General features: G+C 31.8%; 1 pseudogene; it reads right to left on the bottom strand.

Moving 5' to 3' along the window:
• Window positions 1-3,905: 3,905 nt before the first annotated feature.
• Window positions 3,906-16,897, bottom strand: LOC131177718 (26S proteasome non-ATPase regulatory subunit 13 homolog A-like; annotated as a pseudogene).
• Between the last annotated feature and the right edge of the window lie 2,174 nt (window positions 16,898-19,071).

The following is a 19,071-nucleotide window of genomic DNA, read 5'->3' as shown; positions in this document are numbered from 1 at the left end:
TTAAGCACTGCAGGAGTTGTATGTGTCTAAGATAAGAGTTGCAGAGATGAGAATGTTAACGTAGATGAGTGGCCATACTAGACTAAATAAAGTCCATAATGAGAGTATTAAAGAAAAGGCAGGAGTGGTGCCAATTGAGGATAAGTTGAGAGAAGAGAGATTGAGGTGGTTTGGTCATGTGAAGCGTAGACATACAGAGGCTCCAATTAGACAAATAGAGCACATTAGGTTAGATGATAGAAAGAAAAGAATGAGTAGACCTAAACTAACTTGGAGGAGAGTAGTAACATGATCTAGAAGCATTACATATTTTCGAGGATTTAACCCAAAATCGTTTAAAGTGGAGAAAGATAATTCATATAGCTGATCCCAAATTTTTGAGATAAAAGCTTAGTTGAGTTGAGTTGAGTTGAGTTAAGTTTTTATCTAATATGCGTTGCACATTCTATGTGCTCGTTGTCTGTACTCATTATTTGATTTTTATTTTATTTATAATTTTTTTGAAAATAATTCATGCTAATCAACTAATAAACCATAAAAATTAATAGATATTTTTATAAACAATTTTTAGACTAATTAAAACTACATTTTCCTATAAACAGGAAAGGGAAAATAATGACCCACTGATTAATATCATGAAAGTAGTTTCATCATTCACCTATAAATTAAGACATTTTCAAGCTTACATTCAATAAAGAATTCATCTCTGATTTCCCTTCCTATTTCCTTGACTATCGAGAGATTTATGATCAAAATAATTAATGCAAACATGGAAGTACTTTTAAAAATGATAATTAAGATATCATACTTATCAGGCCATTTGCATTCATAGCTAAATCTTACAACAAAATACAGTTGAACAGACTTCTTGAAATGGAACTGCAAATTTATTGAAAATTGGATTAGTTAAATCAAAGAATACTCATCTACGGAAGAATTTTTCAAAGCAGTAAATAATTTTGATGGAATATATCGATTATTAATTTCACTTATATTTACCAGCATTATGTCTACAATTATATAATCATATGGATTAGCAAATCATATAAATGGATTGTATGCTATTGGAATGTGTTTAAATGTCTGTGTTTGATTATAACTTCAAGTCTTGCTAAACTTTTTTTATATTATTTTTAATATTTGAAAATATTATTATATTAAATAAGATGTAATTAACAAGAAGGCAAGCTCCTTAATCTAAATAGGATTCTGTTTAGATATAATATTTAAAAAAAAAAAAAAATAGTCTTCGCACGTTAATGGCAAGCTCCCATTATATGACTATGTAGTCAAATCTATTATTCATTTTCTCCTCCTCTCCTCTCATTTTCATCTTTTCTCTTTCAGATCTTTTTTTTTATGGTCATCGATGAGTTTCTCATCGATAGCTATATCTAGATCGTTCCTATTTTCCTTTTATTCTTTTTTGTTAGTTTTTTCTGATAAACTCTCAAATTTGTATCTATTTGGAACATATTTGAGTTTTTCTCTATAGATTTAAATCATTTAGGAGATCTGAGATTTTCTCTCCAGTATTGGGATTCCGTTTCTTTCATTAGTGGGGTTTTAATTTTTCTCCCCTTAATAGGATTTTGTTTTATTTTTTTTTCAATATTTGAATGGATTATTTGACAATTCAAAATAAGTATGTATCGTTAATTTCTTTTAGTTGGATATTTAGGTATGAGTAATGATCTTCTATCAATAAAGTTTAACAGTGCGACCTGTTTTTCAATGACATTTGGTGGTTTAATATCTTCTGTAGGCCACAAAGATAACAAGATCTCAAAAAAATAGTATTGCAAAATATTTCTTTGTTTGTCCAAAATAAAAAAAGGATTAGTTACTATCTAGAAAGATTATTCTATTCTATCCAGATTATCTCTGAATAAAATATTTTAATTATCTTTATTTATTTTTTTTTTTTATGAGAACATTATACTGTACTCATCTTATTATTCTTATTAATGAAGTATCAAATTTTCTCTTGAAAAAAAAAAAGCTTCCATTATATGTTGGATTCCATTTTAAAAAACTGATTTTTTGCAAATTAAATACTAGTAAAATAATAAAAATAAATAATTGTAAATAATATAAATAATGAAATGTCCCCTTCATTCATGTATATATATTATAGATACAAATTATAGATTAATTGTATTTTTTTATTTTTTATTTATTAATTTTTATTTTAGTTAATTATTTTTTATAAAATTTTATATTTAATTAAAATTAAGGAAAAGTAAGATTAAAAATTTTAAATTTATATGAACTCTAAAATTAAGAATTTTAAATTTATATGAATATTAAAATTATTTTAAATAATAAAAATATAATTGTAATTAATTTAAAGAATGAATGGTATTTTTGGCAAAACCAATATTCCCCCTTCCCACATTTATATATAGTATAGTTGTACAACAAACATTCCTTAACTTTATTTTGTCTCACAAAAATTCCTAAATTTTAATTTAATAAATAAAGTAATATTATTAAGTTAAGACTAGATATATTATTTTTCTAATATTAGAAAAAAAAAGATAAAAATTATATGTAATATAAAAAATAATTTATACTTAATTAGAATTTAAATATCATTAAATTAAAATAAATAAATAATATAAATTATTTTTTTTCTTGCATTAAAATAAAATAAAAAAAATTAAGATGAATTAGATGTAAATACTTTTGATATTAATCTAAAATTGAATTATAAAGTAATATCAGTAAAAAAAAATAATATTATCAATTACATATTTTTGATATAATTAATTAATTAATTGTAAATATTTATAAAAATATTGTATCATTTCAAAATGTATGGTTTTATTTTAAATAAGTTGAAAATAAATATATATTAAATTGAAGTTTGGGAGTTTTTGTAATGTAAATTAAAATTGAGTAATAATTGTCCGCAATGCAATACATTCATCTGAATTAAAAGATAATAAATAAAATTTAAGGCATATTCTATAATTACTTAGTTTAAAATAAAGTAAAATTATTTTATTATAAAAAATAAAATAATTTAACAAAAATTTTACAATTCATCTTATTAAATTTTTTGTAATTAATGTTTTTTTTCTATGAGAAACGAAAAAATAATTTTTTTTTAATATCTTAAATTATTATATTTTTCATATCATCTAAATTTTAATTAAAATAATAAATTTTAAATGTAAAATGATAAATAAAATTTTTTTTTTTTGTGAAATTAATAAGTTTTTTATAATTAATTATTTTATGAAAAAAAATCATTTCATAAAAATTTAATAAGATAAATTATAAAATTTAACAAAGCATTTTTTTCCATTTATTTTAAACTAAGTATCCATAGAATACATCACGATAATTCTAAAATTGAAGCTGAAAGATTTTTTGAATACATAATAAAGTTGAGCCACTACAACACCTAAATTGACGGACTACCGATAAAATTGACCCATGGAATCTCTAAGCAACCTTACCATATGTTATCTTCATACCTTAACGGCTGAGGCAATGTTGTCTTGTATTACCTTAACGGCTATAAAAGTTGCTTCACTTAGGGAGTCAAGCATCCATGGATAAATGATGTTAACATAAAACCTTAAAAAGATTTTTTTAAAAAAAAATTGATTGAAGAATTGGTATAAGATTATAAATATTGAGTTCAGGAATCAGGACGAAGGTTTTGCGAACATATTTGGAAAAAGCTCTAAGCTGCTCTAACAACTACACTTCCAAACACATCCCTGTACACCATTTGGGCTTGCTGATTTGAAACTCTATTATATCATGCTCAGCTGTATAAAAATCTTGAATCATTCAAACGCAAGGATTAACCTAACCTGCATTGAACTATGAGAATAGCTATCAGAAATGAAATGCTGTTACTACCACATATAAGATGCACGAAACAACCATTTGAACAGCAACCAGTATCTGTATCAAAGGAAATTTCCCAATACAAATTAGTTTAACTAACCACACTTAAGTAGAGAATTTCTTTGTCCTTTTCAATCAATTCACTGTATCTCTAGGCATGCCACTCAGAAGTGACAAATTCCAAGTGAAAAAGGTAAACCGCTGCTCCTTTTAGAAATTTGGTTCTGCAATATGACAAGGAAGCAAACAAAGTTGGCGCAACTGCCCTAGTGTGACTTACTCTAGTCTCTCCACTTAGCTGCCTATGAATTTTTTCCCTTTTGGATTAAGAATTTGTTACAATGGGCAGAGAGAAAATCAATCACTAACAGAAGGGAAAAGAGGCGAGAAAAGTCAAAAAGAGAAAAATCATAATGCTACTAGATCAGGTGTTTCGGCTTCAATGGATAGTAAGGCAGTGTGTACTTTATCCAGCCAATTATCCAATCGATCTCGCAACGATTTGATCTGTGGAATCCCCAGAACTCTCGGCTGCACCCAAGACACATGTATTGTTCCCTCAACTTGATCAATTATACCCTCAATAAGATGGACCTGTAAAAAAATTGTGTTTATACTACAGAAAATGAAATTCGTTTTGCAAATAAATAGCACATGTTAAAGAATGCAATGACCAAGTTTAATCATATGCAATGGTAACTAAAGGCATAAAATGTAATGACAAAAAAATACGGCATCAGATTCAAAAAAAATGGTTTGATCTATGCTCAGTACAAATAAACTGTACAAGTTTGTCAGTTTATATGCTAAATACAACTTCCATTCAAACTGTATAGGCCTTTTAAATTCATTAATTTTTCAGAAATTTGTACTCACCTGCTTTCTGTTACTATAAGTATTAAACACTCAGCACACTCCACTTCAAGTATGCCTGGCCATGGTCCAGGTTGAGCCCAGAACCAAACTGGCTACTAGGAAGGCCCATTAACCAGACTGGTCGAGTCTGGTTCGGTTTTTAAAAAATAAATAAATAAATAAACACATGGCGCATGCTAAGTGAGCCATGTAGCGTGCCCAACCAGAACCACTCCCACTCCCCCTCCCCCTCCTTAATTGTACAGTTGCCAACAACGTTCTCTTTGACCATTGCTGACCAATTTTTTAAAACAAATTTGCAAATGTCAATTTTATCCCTTATAAAAGTCAATGGCTATATTTTAAGGTATTTTGGAAAAGGGAAAAAAAAAGCATTTTATCTACAAACACCTAACAATTTACATTTCCAAACCACTATAATCAAAAAACATTAGATGATTTTTTTTTTTTGGCACATTGTATGTACAACAATTTCTGACCATACTAGACTAGATAAAGTCTGTAATGAGAGCATTAGAAAAAAGATAGGAATGGTATCAATTGAGGATAAGTTGAGAGAAGGGAGATTGAGGTGGTTTAGTTATGTGAAGCGTAGACATACGGAAGCTCCAGTTAGACAAGTAGAGCACATTAGGGTAGAGGATAGAAAGACCTAACTGACTTGGAAGAGAGTAGTACAACATGACCTAAAAGCATTACACATTTCCGAGGATTTAACCCAAAATCGTTTAGAGTGGAGAAAGAGAATCCATATAGCCGATCCCAAATTTTTGGGATAAAGGCTTAATTGAGTTGAGTTGAGTTGTATGTACAACAATTTCTATACTTAATAAAAAAAATCAAATTTTTTTGCAATATTTATATACATTATTAATTTTTAACTCCTTCTGTACTTAAAAAAAATACATAATTGTTTTGGTCCAAAAATAAAAATAGTATCTTTTGTAATTTTTTTTTTTTTTTTAAATGATGAACTAGACCAAACCAGCCCACCAGTCCCCAAAACAAAACCCGCAACCCCTTAGAACTGAAACTTGAGTCTGAAGAACTGCACTTGTGTACGATTCTTCGAGGTTCCCTACGAAACTTCAGAACTATACTTGTGCATTGTTCTTGGGGTTCCATACCAAACTGAAGAAATGTACTGAACCGATCAAAATCATACCGAACTTAACTTATTTTACTATTTTGATTCAATAGTAATTTTCACCAAGAATCGAACTAGACCAGAAATAAACTAAGGACTGATTATATATATACGTTTTTCTATGATTTTTGTTAGATATATTATATACTTTCAATGTAATTATATATTTATATGCAATTAATATTGTTATATATATTATAATTAAGTACTATATGCAACCTAATACTATCTTTCATTTCTCTACTTTTCTTAATAATTTAATTATAAAATAATTAAATCACTATATAATTCTTAAATCTAAGTATACTACTATATTATATAATGCTTAATCCTAAATTATATATGTACCTTATAGTTAACGATTATATAATTAAGAAATAGCTAAAATACATATTATACGATATCTTGTGTATTACAACGAACTTTAAAGCTTAAATGACAATTCAGATGTCACTTTCTATGAAAACAATTGCATAAATGACAATTCAGATATTAGCTCCATAGCTGGCTCCATTCATGTAAAAGTGAAACTGATCTGCTGCAGATGGATTATTTCTTCTTTGGCTTATTTAATTATTATGTTAAAGGCCATATATTCTCTCTTTCTCTCTTTTTCTTTTCAATTTCACTAGTCATTCAATAGCCATTTGTTGTCACTCAAATACTGGAAGTCTCAACTTTCTCTCAAGTCTCAGCCATTTTCTCCCAATTCTCAAACTCAACATTCTCTCATTTTTTTTCTTCACAACCACAATCAAATCTACCGAAGTGAAGGCCTTCAACTTCAATCCTCTACAAAGTTTTGAGTTCACGAGCATCAAAAGTGAGTTATTGTTTATTTTCTCTAATTCTTAGAACTTTTATTGAATCATTTTTAGGTAAATACATAAATAATTAAAAAATAATATCAAAGAATTCAATGAATATATTTATGTGCAAATTAGTACATACTATATAAATCATTTTTAGGTAATAAATAATTGCATTAAATTGTGTAAATTAGTACCTCCTAGACACTCAATTTGGTGATAATAAAGTTAGTTATTTAACATCTACTTGGTTTTTTTTTTTAAATTGATTAATATTAATCATGTATAAAAATAATGAATTTATTGTCTTTATTTGATATATTTATGCTTATTTCGTAGTTGTACATCTTAGTTTAATTTTATTTTTGAATATGTATGAATATCATGAACTTTGCAAATTTCTTAAAAAAAAATTGCGTATCGACAGGCCGTTACCATTAAGTTACGGCCATTACAGATCCAATTCCGTTACTCGCGACCGCGATTTAAAATTATAGTTCCTAAGCAGACCTTGAATCGGAACCAAAACTGCACCAACCCTATTCAAACTGAAACTGCCATAAACCCAACCTGACGCCAGAACCACCAGGACCAGAATTGCAAGGAACCAACCCTAGGTGGTTCGATCCTGGCCCCTCCTACTTCAAATTAAAACCAACTTCAATCAGACTGGCAGCCAAGCCAAACTTCAACATTAAAAAGGAGCAACTTGACCACATAATAGGGGTGAACAAACTTCGATTATAACTGAAAAGCAGAACTGTTTTAATTCGGTTTCCGTTAGCATTTTAAAAAAAATTTTGGTTTTATGTTTCGACTCAATTAGTTCTGTCAAAAACACTAAACTGAATTGACAAAAATTTTGAGGCCCATGCCATATATATATATATATATATATATATATATATATATATATATATATATATATATATATATAATGCACAGGCACAGCCCCACCACATTACAGTAAATTGGAGGATATTGTAGTTACAAGTTACAACTAGTCAATGAATCAGCAGGTTTTTTTTCTGAGCAGTGGGCTGCAAAGTTACATCCAAATACACTCTCCTATATCAGACTGCATGATTTGAATGGCCTGACAGAACTTATAAGCATGAGAAGATCCAGCCACAAGAAGATTCAGAATAGAAACCAAGCCAGAATTGGACCAGTTCAAACTGGAATGAATGGGAACGGGATCAAAATCGATCAAAGCTAGCCGGATTGACCAAAACTGGTAGAAACAAACTGAAATAGGATCGGAACCAGACAATTCAATTCCGGGCCAAATCGGATATTTCATTAAAAAAATAAAAAATTTTACAAAAAAATAAGATCCAATTGTTTGTTTTGATCAAAAACGGTAATCCATTAAGGCCGGTTTTGGTCCCCCGGAACCATGAATCATAATTGCCCTTGGCCACCTCTAAGCATAAGCAACTTGACAAATACATATGTAATTCAAGCACATCCAGATAACTCACTAAGGCCCGGCTTAAGTAGAAGTATGTAGAACAATATCCTTCTTAATGTATATTTTCCAATAAACAAATGAATTTGGCCAGTACATCACATTTTTCCTACCTAATGACAATTAAGATTCCCATACCAGTCTCAGTAGCTGACAAGGAGTACATTATACAGTCTCAGTAGCTGACAAGGAGTACATTATAATTTGCCTTAGTTTAAAAGATTAAACCTAATGCTGCTTATATTTTTTTTTTTTCCTACCATTGATTGTCCTAAACTCTCACATGTTCATCACTTCCAAAATAGGGAATGAAATTAGCAAACAAGTTCAAGGTAAAACCAGCATGATTATTTTGGTAAAGGTTCAGGCAATTTCTATTTGTTTTCCTTCAGGAAGAGAATACCAGCTCGGATCTTTTAGAGACAAATATTATGACAAAAATGATTTTTGGTCCTAAATTCAAGAATCCAATATCAATTCATTAAAAATATTCTACATGCTCATAATGAAAAATAGGGACAGATCTAGGATGGGGGGCAATTGCACCCACTGCCCCACAATTTTCTATATATATATATATATATATATATATATATAATTTGAGTTTGTCCCCACTTTTAAAGAAGTATATTTAACTCCAAACTTAGATAGGTGCTTCTATAATTATTTTCCTACTTATTAATTGGACCATGTTAGACATTGAGGTTCTAGGCAAAAAAAGCGTGTTTTATTTTGTAGTTCTTATGACTAGATCTATCAAATTTAATTTTAAATCAATTTTTAATACCCTCTAACTAGCATATTTAAAAAAGCATTTTTTTTCAACAGCAATGCTAAGCAAGTCCTTAATATTATCCACTTATTCCCATAAAATTAAGTTTTTAACATATTAAATTTAAATTACAATAATTTGAGCTTAGTGAAGAGTCATGAAATCAGATAATATATGTGTGTGCCTATATATCATGATTCTAGTTTACACACACACACAGACACATACACAATAGAATCATGATATTATATTAAACATAAAAGTGTGGGGAAATTTTAGTAAGTGTAGATTTGAAATACTTCTAAAAAATTGTTGTTTCAAATCCATTTCAAAAGAGTTATCAAATACCTTTATGAATTAATATTTATTAATAAAATTTAATTTTGTAAATAATAAATCAATTTTTATTAAAATAAATTATATTAAAATCAAATCAAAATCTCTTATTTCAAATCATTTCATATATATACATATACACATGCAGCAAATATACAAATTACAAAATGAGAGGGCATAAATTTATGGATATAATTTGCCTAGATCCGATTTATGATGGACCAACAATAAAAGTATGTGCACTCAACACGCAAAATAGATGGAACCTACCACATATCTCATGTCTTATTTCATGATTGAAAAAAATTATATATATCTAAATTTACATGTATCCATAATGCCCCCGCTAACGAAAATTTCTATATCCTTCCCTGTTGAAAAATGACCATCAAAGTGCATAGAAGCAATGGGGTTTTCCCTTGCACTACCAGGCATGAGCGGCTCATCAAAGTGTATTCACTTAGTGAATTTCACTGAAGCATCCACTTGAGGCCAAAGAGTGCAAAGTTTCCAAAAGGCACATAGAGGATGATAGCAACTCAGCCATAAGCCGAGAATAGTGGATACAGGCCCAAAGCAATTAAGAGTTTACTACAGGAGGAATAGAAGATAAGGGAAAAGAATCAGGAAGCAAGCATTTGGATGCTTCCAAAGAGAATTTCTTTCTGTTGGAGGGAATTAGGGAAACACTGCCACCTGGAGATGCTAACAGAAAGGGGCATCAGTACAAGAATAAATAAAGGATACCAAAGCAGAGAATGCAAGGAATTTATATCTTTAATTTTTCAGCTATAAGTTGGAGCTAGGGCATTTTCTAGTCTGGGAGAATATCTCCTGGTTTGGTTCTTATATGTTATTTTTTTTTTTTTTTCACTTGTTCCAGGTCAGGGGACGAAAGGAGATACTAATTTTGATACTTATGTACCGAGTTGAGAAGGCTGTTCTGCCATTTATCTTTCAATAGAATTTCTACTATCTTTCTTCAATTTCTCATGTTCCTAACTCTATAAGAGGACAAGAAAATTTCAGACTCTCACCACCCTTTATAGTGCTAATTCTTCATCATCCATCCAACACAAACTTCAAGGAGATTGAATGGATGAGTTACAGCTGAACACCAGCCATCCAACCAGAAATAGAAAAGAAGAAACTTCTTGAAGCCAATTTGAATCTATAATACAAATTGCACTTAGTATTCATGTCAATATAGTTTGCCATGGGAAGAGAATTCCTATAAACCATATTATTATCTATCTCATCCACCACGCCCATGTCCTTGCTTTTTTGGTCAATCTATAATTGTAACCCAAAACAAAACAAAACCAAAAACCACTTTCAAGACCTTGGTAATGTATGATTTTTCATAATTTTGTATATTCCATTTATTGTAAAAGTTCCCAAGCTATGCACTACAGACATTAATAGTTATAGATAATTACGAACTCATATCCTATGGAAAGATGAGCGAATTCCCATTCTTATTTATTACTCTCAATTTTTTTTTCTTCCATTAATTGAAGATAAAACTAGAAAATAGAACAGCAAGTTTTGAGCAGTAACTCCCAAAATCAAATGAACTTACAGAAAGACTCTTCATGAGAAGATGCTCTACATCCTCAATGGAAAGTTTTGTGCGCTCAGCAATTACGCTTAGTGGAATAGTTCTATCTTCAGCAGGACGGCTGCAAGGAAGCATGTCTTAGTTCAGCACATAATGTTTGGAAATAATGCTGAATTTTGAGAACTTCGCACATGCAAAAGTAAAAAGATCCACCAATTACAAGTTATACCTAAAGATGATTTCCATCAGGCAAAGAATGTTAATCTTTTCCAACAACTTCCGCTCATTCTCAACTAAAGCCGGCTGGGATCTCAGGGATGCATTATGTACACGACACAATTCTTGGTAGCGAACTAGATCACCAGAGTTAAATGCCTGAAGAATATAGTAAAGCCACTCCACTTGTGTTCCCAGAAGACTATTTATCTGAAGAAATATAGATGGTCATGGTCCCAAATATATAATGAAAGATAAAATGCCAGAAAAAGACATGTACAGCAACCACAATATTGAAACCAGATTTCATGCCATTGCTAGCAAAGATAAAAAGCATATCTTTACCAGGATACTAGGAAGGGATTTCAACTGCACTGCCAACATTTAGGCTGTGCATTTTGTCATTATATTTATGCAGATTTTGTTCTGTGGTTCCATCATCCAACATTTGCTATACTAGAGACTACACAGGCACACCAAACTACACACCATCTTGTCCCGACCTCTCTAGTTCAGTACTTTCCAGTGAGATGCCCTTTCCTTTCTTGTTCTTAGTATAGTCACATTACAAGGTTCTAGCTAAGAATTCTTACATGCCATCTGTCAAAATTCGCCAAAAAAGTATTCCATCTCCTTTTTGCAAATGAAGCCATTGGATAAGTATTTCTCTATGCTCAAAATAACTCCAACTTTCAGCAACTTAACATTACATTTAAACCAGACTGGTCTTTCAGTGGATGAATGATTTTAAACATTATTCCCTATTAATTAAAATTAAATTAATTTTACAATTTGGTCCAGATTTTCAGCATACACAAGAGCTTAATGTTCCACACAAAGCGAGAACTAAGGATAACTAGACTTTCATCTCCAAAGCAAGAACTTAAACTAAACTTTTTTAGTATCAACCCCATAGACAGGCTTCCATAATGTTGGATAGTGAAACAACATCACATTAACAGAAACTAAACATTATGCTACTGAATAGGTACACTCTTTGCCCACCAGCAGCATTAACAATGCCAAAAATTGAATGTACGTGGAAATCTGTCATACGCAATTACTTATCTTTCGCATAATATTGTTCTACCCTCTAAGTTACGCAACAACAACAACCAAGCCTTAATTCCAAACTAGTTGGGGTCACCTAAATAGATCTTTTTTTGCCATTCAACTCTATTTGAAATCAGTTCTAAATTGAAATCCATCTTAACATTCACATCTTTGCCACACTCATCTTATGGATATGATATACCTTAGATGCTCGGCATTCACTGTCATACAACATAACTGGCTGCCTAACCACATTTCTATAGAACTTACCTTCACATTGTTAAGGATCTTACAGTTGCAGAACACACCCATCGCACTCCTCCATTTCATCCATTATGTTTTGATCCAGTAAGTTACATCATCATTTATTACTCCATTCTTTTAGACAATAGAACCTAAATAATTGAATTGGTTGCATGTTGGCACCAAAACTCCATCCAACCAAACTTGCCCCTTATTCCTTCTATGAGAACTAAACTTGCATTGCATACATTTCGTCTTACTTCTACTTAGCCGAAAACTTTATTCTCAAGAGTCCTCCCATAACTCTAAATTTTGATTAACTCCATTAGTTTCATCTACAAAGAAAACATCATCTGCAAATAACATGCACCTTGGGACATCATCTTGAATATGATTGGTTAACTCATCCATAACTAAGATAAACATATATGGACTCAAAGCCAATCCTTGCTGTAAACAGAATTTACTTCATTCCCAGGCAGCGTATTAAGGGATCTTTAATTAAAGCACAGTAGATAAAACCCATTTGGTCCAAGGATTTATGTTCATTTTTGTTCAATGGTAATCAAATCATCAAATTTGTCAACAATAACCATGTTATCATATATACAACTGGGCACATAAAGGCAGAATACACATAACACGTATTGTTCATTTGTCCATCACTTGATAAACAGTAATTTTCATGACAAATTGAAATGTTGAGCTACACATCAAAGATAACCACCCCTTGGTCAAACACAAATAAAAATAGTTCAAATGACAGACTAAACAAATTCTACCAAAAACAGCCCCCCTTTACACTTAGTTAAAAAATTTCCACCGAGAAGAGTTCAACAAACAGGTCCAAGTCGATGATTGGACAACTCCACTTGTTGGAATTAAAAAAATGGATATATATGAGTCAGTAGTTGGAAATCTTCCTTCTCGCAATCTTCATATTCGCATAGAAATTCAGGAACTATGGTTTGGTTCTAGACCTTAGTTGAACTGAGGATAAATGGTATCCATACTAGCATCATAGAAACATTACTGGATTCCTATAATTAGATTCAGTATCATATGAGCAGGCTTGTCAAAAGCCTTGTACAGTTTCTTTCTTTTTTCTTGCCATGTCTCCCTTTTAAGCCTCTAAACTAGATTTATAACACACTAAAAATTATTTGTCTTGAGTCAGTCAACGATACTGTTGCAACACAAACTACTTAAATTAATATCTTTAGTACTTCCTAAGTTCCTATCAAAAATCTTCAGCCACAATCTTGTATCTGAATTCTATGACGTTCTATTTATTCACAGTAGCACTCCTTGGCTCCTCGCACCTCTATAAAATGTGCACTAAAGGATTTTGAGCACTAAATGACACGAAAATCAATTGAAAACCAAATGAACTACATCCCTTGATCTAACAAGAACATAGCTTGATTAATTCCAATTCAGGCACACCTAGATATATATTCAGGACACCCAATTATTTTAAAACATTAATATTACAAAACCAATGGCAAGGGAACCAACTTTCCTAAAATCATGACATTTCTAACAGGCAAGAAGAGAATTCACATGACTGGCACTGAACATTCAATAAGAAAGAGTCCGAGGTGATACAAATCCAAAAACAATGAACAAACATTTTGGGAACAAAAAAAACTACTAAGATATTCTTACGACAGGATGAGCGAGCAGTTCTCCTGGTTGTAGATGTTATCTCCAAAAAGCGCAGAAAGTGAGATGTCATATGCCATATCCTAAAAGACACAATTAAGCAATCAAATTGTGAACATGTGTCAACCGATAATGCAAATCTAAACATGCATTTAAAAAAAAAAATGTAAGCCATTAATCATCAAATTTATTATAGCCATTAATCATCGAATTTATTATAGCCATTAATCATCGAATTTATTATATCAAAAAGATCAGCAATAGAGCTAACAACTGCCTAGACAATGTCCTAGGATAGTCATTCACCAATGCAACACTTGTAATTTCCTTTTGTAAGGAGAACATCATTAATAAATTAATTCCAGTCTAATTCCTATAAGTACTACGATTTAAACAAATAAATTAAATACTACAGCTTCATAATTCATTGCTTTAACTAAGATATGACTTAATTCTAAAAACCTAATGTGATAAGATATGGAAACCATTGCAATTTGCCTAATTGTGGTTGGGTGCCAACAAATGCTGTCCAAGGTTTCAGACATTAATGGAATTTTGTTAATCCATTTCCACTTGAAGGGCTATTAAAGATATCTCTCTTTCATCTGCCCCTACGCTAAAATTTATGGTAATGCCAATAGTTATTAGTATTATAACTTTGTTATTTGTTTGGGACTAGCAAAAAGCCAGTACAAGGCCAAAGGAAAACATAACCTTGAATTGTTCATCAATCAACCCTAGATCTGGATTTGACCTCAATCAGAATTCAAAACCTGAACCAGGTTCTTTCCTGTTAAATCATTACTCTATTTTTCATGGATGAAGCCACTACATATCTTGGTTGGGAAAAGGCAGCATTTATTCCAAACAGAAACCAGCAACACAATAATTTATAGGCTCCAATCCATATTAATGTGTAGGTGGAACCAAATGATTTGCAGAGAAGTGGGAAGAAGAAGAAGAAGAAGAAGAAGAAGAAGAAGAAGAAGAAGAAGAAGGACCTTAGAGTTGCAAACTGCATGATATTTGGCAATGGTAATGAAAAATACAACCCTAGAGAAAGATAGCACTGAAAGAAATATGACAAAAGAACACCTGCAGTTATTATAATGTAGACTGAAAAATAAGCACATACCAGTTTAAATGGTTCTGAGAGTGATTCCACAGATGTGTATGCCAGATAAAGAAGAGCACTTTTGTAGAACTCAGCAAATTCTTGACGATATTTATGGTACTGAGATGAAACCCAATAATAATTGGCATACACAGATGGATCAATATCAGTCATGCTGTCTAGTGTACTCTTTCCTTCTTCTAGAAGCTGCTTGCACTCTTTTTGATCCCCTTGTTCAATCTTGAAGATAGCTAATTGCATCTTAATGTAAAGAATTGGCTCCTCAATGTGTTGTTCTCTAGTTGCTCGAAGCTTTTCAATCACCCCTTCAAGATAGCTAATGGCAGCATTTTTCTCTTTATACTGCTTAGAAACTATAACCGCGAAATGTGCAAGCTTGAGTAGATTAATTTTGGTCTCAAAATCAGAGATAAAATTATGATACAGTTGTATCAATGTATCACCAGCCTGAAAAGTAATACATTAGCCACATAAATGCATTAGACATGTATATAGACAACTTGAATTTTCACTGGTGTGACTAAGAAAGAAATTAAGACACAAATAAATGATAAATCCATATATAGCAGTCCACATTCATGAGCAGGCATAAACTTTTCAAACTATGACCAGCCCCAACAGAAATCAGCAAATAGAATGGAGTGAGATTTATGGCCAGGATGATGAAAAGCCAAATTTATTTTATGCTTGTGACGCAACCAAAAGCCTGTCTACATCAGATCCTATCTTTTTTATTCTTTCACTAGATTAATTGAGCCCACAAAGACTAAATAACAAACGAGTACTTGCCAAGTAAACCAACGAGTCTGCAAATAACAATAAACCCCACGTTCTCGATAGCTATAAGCATTTGGTGCTTGGATATATATTTAATAATTAAATTTGCAAATTATTGCTAGCTGAAAATAAAAAAAGAAGAAGAAAATTAAAGGCGAAGCTAAACACCAAACCTGCATCAGGTAACCTATTACAATTAGTTAATGAAGTCAAGAATGCTCTCAGCAGCAAAGAGCAAGCTTAAAAAAAACGTACACAAACCCAAATCTAGCATACAACTAGAAACCATTTTTCCAAACTTAAACCCTAATAATCTCATTAGCAAACCCCTAGACTTTAGCCCAACCTTTGGCAAAACTAGAAACCCAAATCATCCCATAAAACCCTTAATTCTGCATTTCATTTGAAACAAACTACCTGAAATTCCCAAGTTCTTATAGCCCCAAACCCAAATTTCCCTTAACTGCATGACACAAACAACTACAATACCCTAACCGATCAAAATTCAAAATCAAGAAACCAACAAGCAAACACGCACACCACATATACAAATACATCTGTATGGAGATAAGAACATCAAAGTAAAGGGTAGAGTTGGACCTGAACGACAGCGAAAGCAACGAACTGCTCAAGCTTGAGAGTGAGTTGGTGCCACAGCTTCTTCTGGTACAGATCTGCGAGTGAATTGTACCACTCGGCGTGTTCGGGATGCGCGTTGCTAAGAGACTCCAGATACTGTAGAGCAGCCATGGCGGATATTTTCACGTTGTTTGGTTGCTTGAAATTTCAATTTATATTTGAGAAATCTGAAAAACCAAAACCCCTCTCGCTGCCACTTTCTGTCTTGAGCTCAAAGAAAAGGATATTATCTCTATATAAAATATTAATAAAAAAAAATACGCATACGGTCCGGGTTTTTCTTTTGCGGCATATACATCACCGGCTGTGGGTATGAACTGGTGGAATCATAGTGAATAATTGAATTTCTGTTAAAAATAGATAAAAAGTGAAGAATTGAAAAAAAAAATAATAATAAATAAATAAATAAATCGAAACCCAAATGGAGTTTTATTGCGTGGAGGATGTGACAAATAAAATTTGGGTTTATTGACTAAAATTTTGGTTTTAATTCAATTTTTTTAATTTTAAATTAATTGTTCAAATTTTAAAAATAAAATAAATTTTACTTAAATTTGAATTTAAAATTGAATAGAGTATACCAATGTAATGTGTCATAATAAGTTGTTTTTTTTTATTATTATAAACATGCCCTCGCAAAGAAAAAGAGGAAAAGAGTACAAAATCTCTCTCCTCCAATGAATTATAATCAAATGAATCATCTCATAATATATTTCGATCAAGAATATGAGTAACACTATTACAAGAATAATGAATATAAGTAAAGGAAATATCTAAAATATCCCTAGTGAAAAGAGAAATATATTTAAAAATGCCTTGAAGGTCAGTTGGAATAGCGCCACAATTAGCTGCTCAAATAACTGATTGAGCATCACCTTCAAAACAAACATATTGAAAAAGAATTATTTCTAGCTAGCAGAGCAGCTTCATGACAAGCAATAGGATGACCTGCATTATTTCGAGCAATGGCAATAATAACTCTGAAACCCCTTTGTTGATTGCTTACAATATTAAAGTTTATTTTTATTCAAAGAGATACAAGAGAAGTCCAAGAATTTTGACACTAGATAGATGTATTCTGAGGAGGAGGTGATATAAGTTGAGCTATTCGAAATTCTTCCAAAGAATTGGAAGCTTTTATGATTACATCTTGAAAAACTAAACTATATTTTCAAACACCAAGGCATTTCTACATTTTCAAATATACCACAAAATATATGCAATTGTGGCAGAGATAGTGTTGAATCTGCCCGACTATGAAAAGCCATTCGAGGTGCATACTGATGCTTCAGATTTTGCCACTGATGGTGTTCTCATGCAAGAAAGGCATCCTATTGCTTTTGAGAGTCGAACACTTAATGTTGTAGAAAGGTGTTATATTTTCTAGGAGAAGAAAATGATAGCAGTAGTTCATTGCCTCCGTACTTAGCGCCACTATCTCCTTGGTAGCAAATTCGTTGTCAAGATGGACAACGTAACCATTAGCTATTTCCAAACACAAAAGAAACTTTCTCTAAAGCAAGCTGGCCAAATTTGATTTCCAAATGGAGTATAAGCCAAGCAAGGCTAATCTGGTTGTGGATGCTCTTAGCCATAAGGGTGAGTTGGCCAAAATTAGCTAACCCACTAGCAATTTGTTGGAAAGAATCAAGTAAGGGCTAGAGCATGATTCTATCGCCAAGAGCTACATTTTACTGGTCAAAGAATCCAGGAGTTTTTGTCTTGAAGATAGACTACTTCTCACTAAGGGGCACTAAGTTTTATGTGCCACAAATGATAGTTTATGACATGAAGTGCTTAAGGAGTGCCATGATAGTTGATGGGCTAGGCATCCTGGCATCCAGTGCATCACAGCCTTGCTGGAGGATGCCTGCTTCTGGCCTCGACTGAGAAACAATATCAAGGCCCACGTAAAATCTCATCTTATTTATTAATAAGATAAGGTGAGCACTAGCACCCCGCAGGCCTATTGGAGTCACTACCTATTCTAGAGAAGCCTTGGGAAAGCATCTCCATGGATTTTATTATGGGACTTCCTCTTTTAGAAGGTAGCGAGTGTATCTTAGTTGTGGTAGACTGATTTAAATATGGTGATTTCATCCCCAAAGGATTACAATGCTGAGCAAGCTACCCTGTTATTCTTAAAGCATGTAGATAAGTTTTGGGGCCTACCTAAGACCATCATTAGTGACTGGGACTCCAAGATTACTAGATGATTTTAGACAGAACTATTCAAGCTAGTGGGGACAAAGTTGAACTTCTCTACTACAATGCATACCCAAACAGATGGACAAACGGAGAGGATTAATGCACTACTTGAGATGTATTTGAGGCACTATGTAAGTGCTAATCAACGGGATTAGGCTAAATTGCTAGATGTGGCCTAATTTTCATATAATCTGTTATGAAGTGAGTTTACTTATCGTAACTCATTTGAGATCATTACAAGACAACAACCAATTACTCCTAACACCATGGTTGTTGGCTATAAAAGAGTAAGTCCA

This window comes from Hevea brasiliensis, unplaced genomic scaffold (genome assembly GCF_030052815.1).
Source record: "Hevea brasiliensis isolate MT/VB/25A 57/8 unplaced genomic scaffold, ASM3005281v1 Scaf71, whole genome shotgun sequence".
NCBI classification, from domain to species: domain Eukaryota; kingdom Viridiplantae; phylum Streptophyta; class Magnoliopsida; order Malpighiales; family Euphorbiaceae; genus Hevea; species Hevea brasiliensis.
The sequence above is the reverse complement of the archived record's forward strand: the minus strand, read 5'-3'. Positions and strand labels throughout refer to the sequence as shown.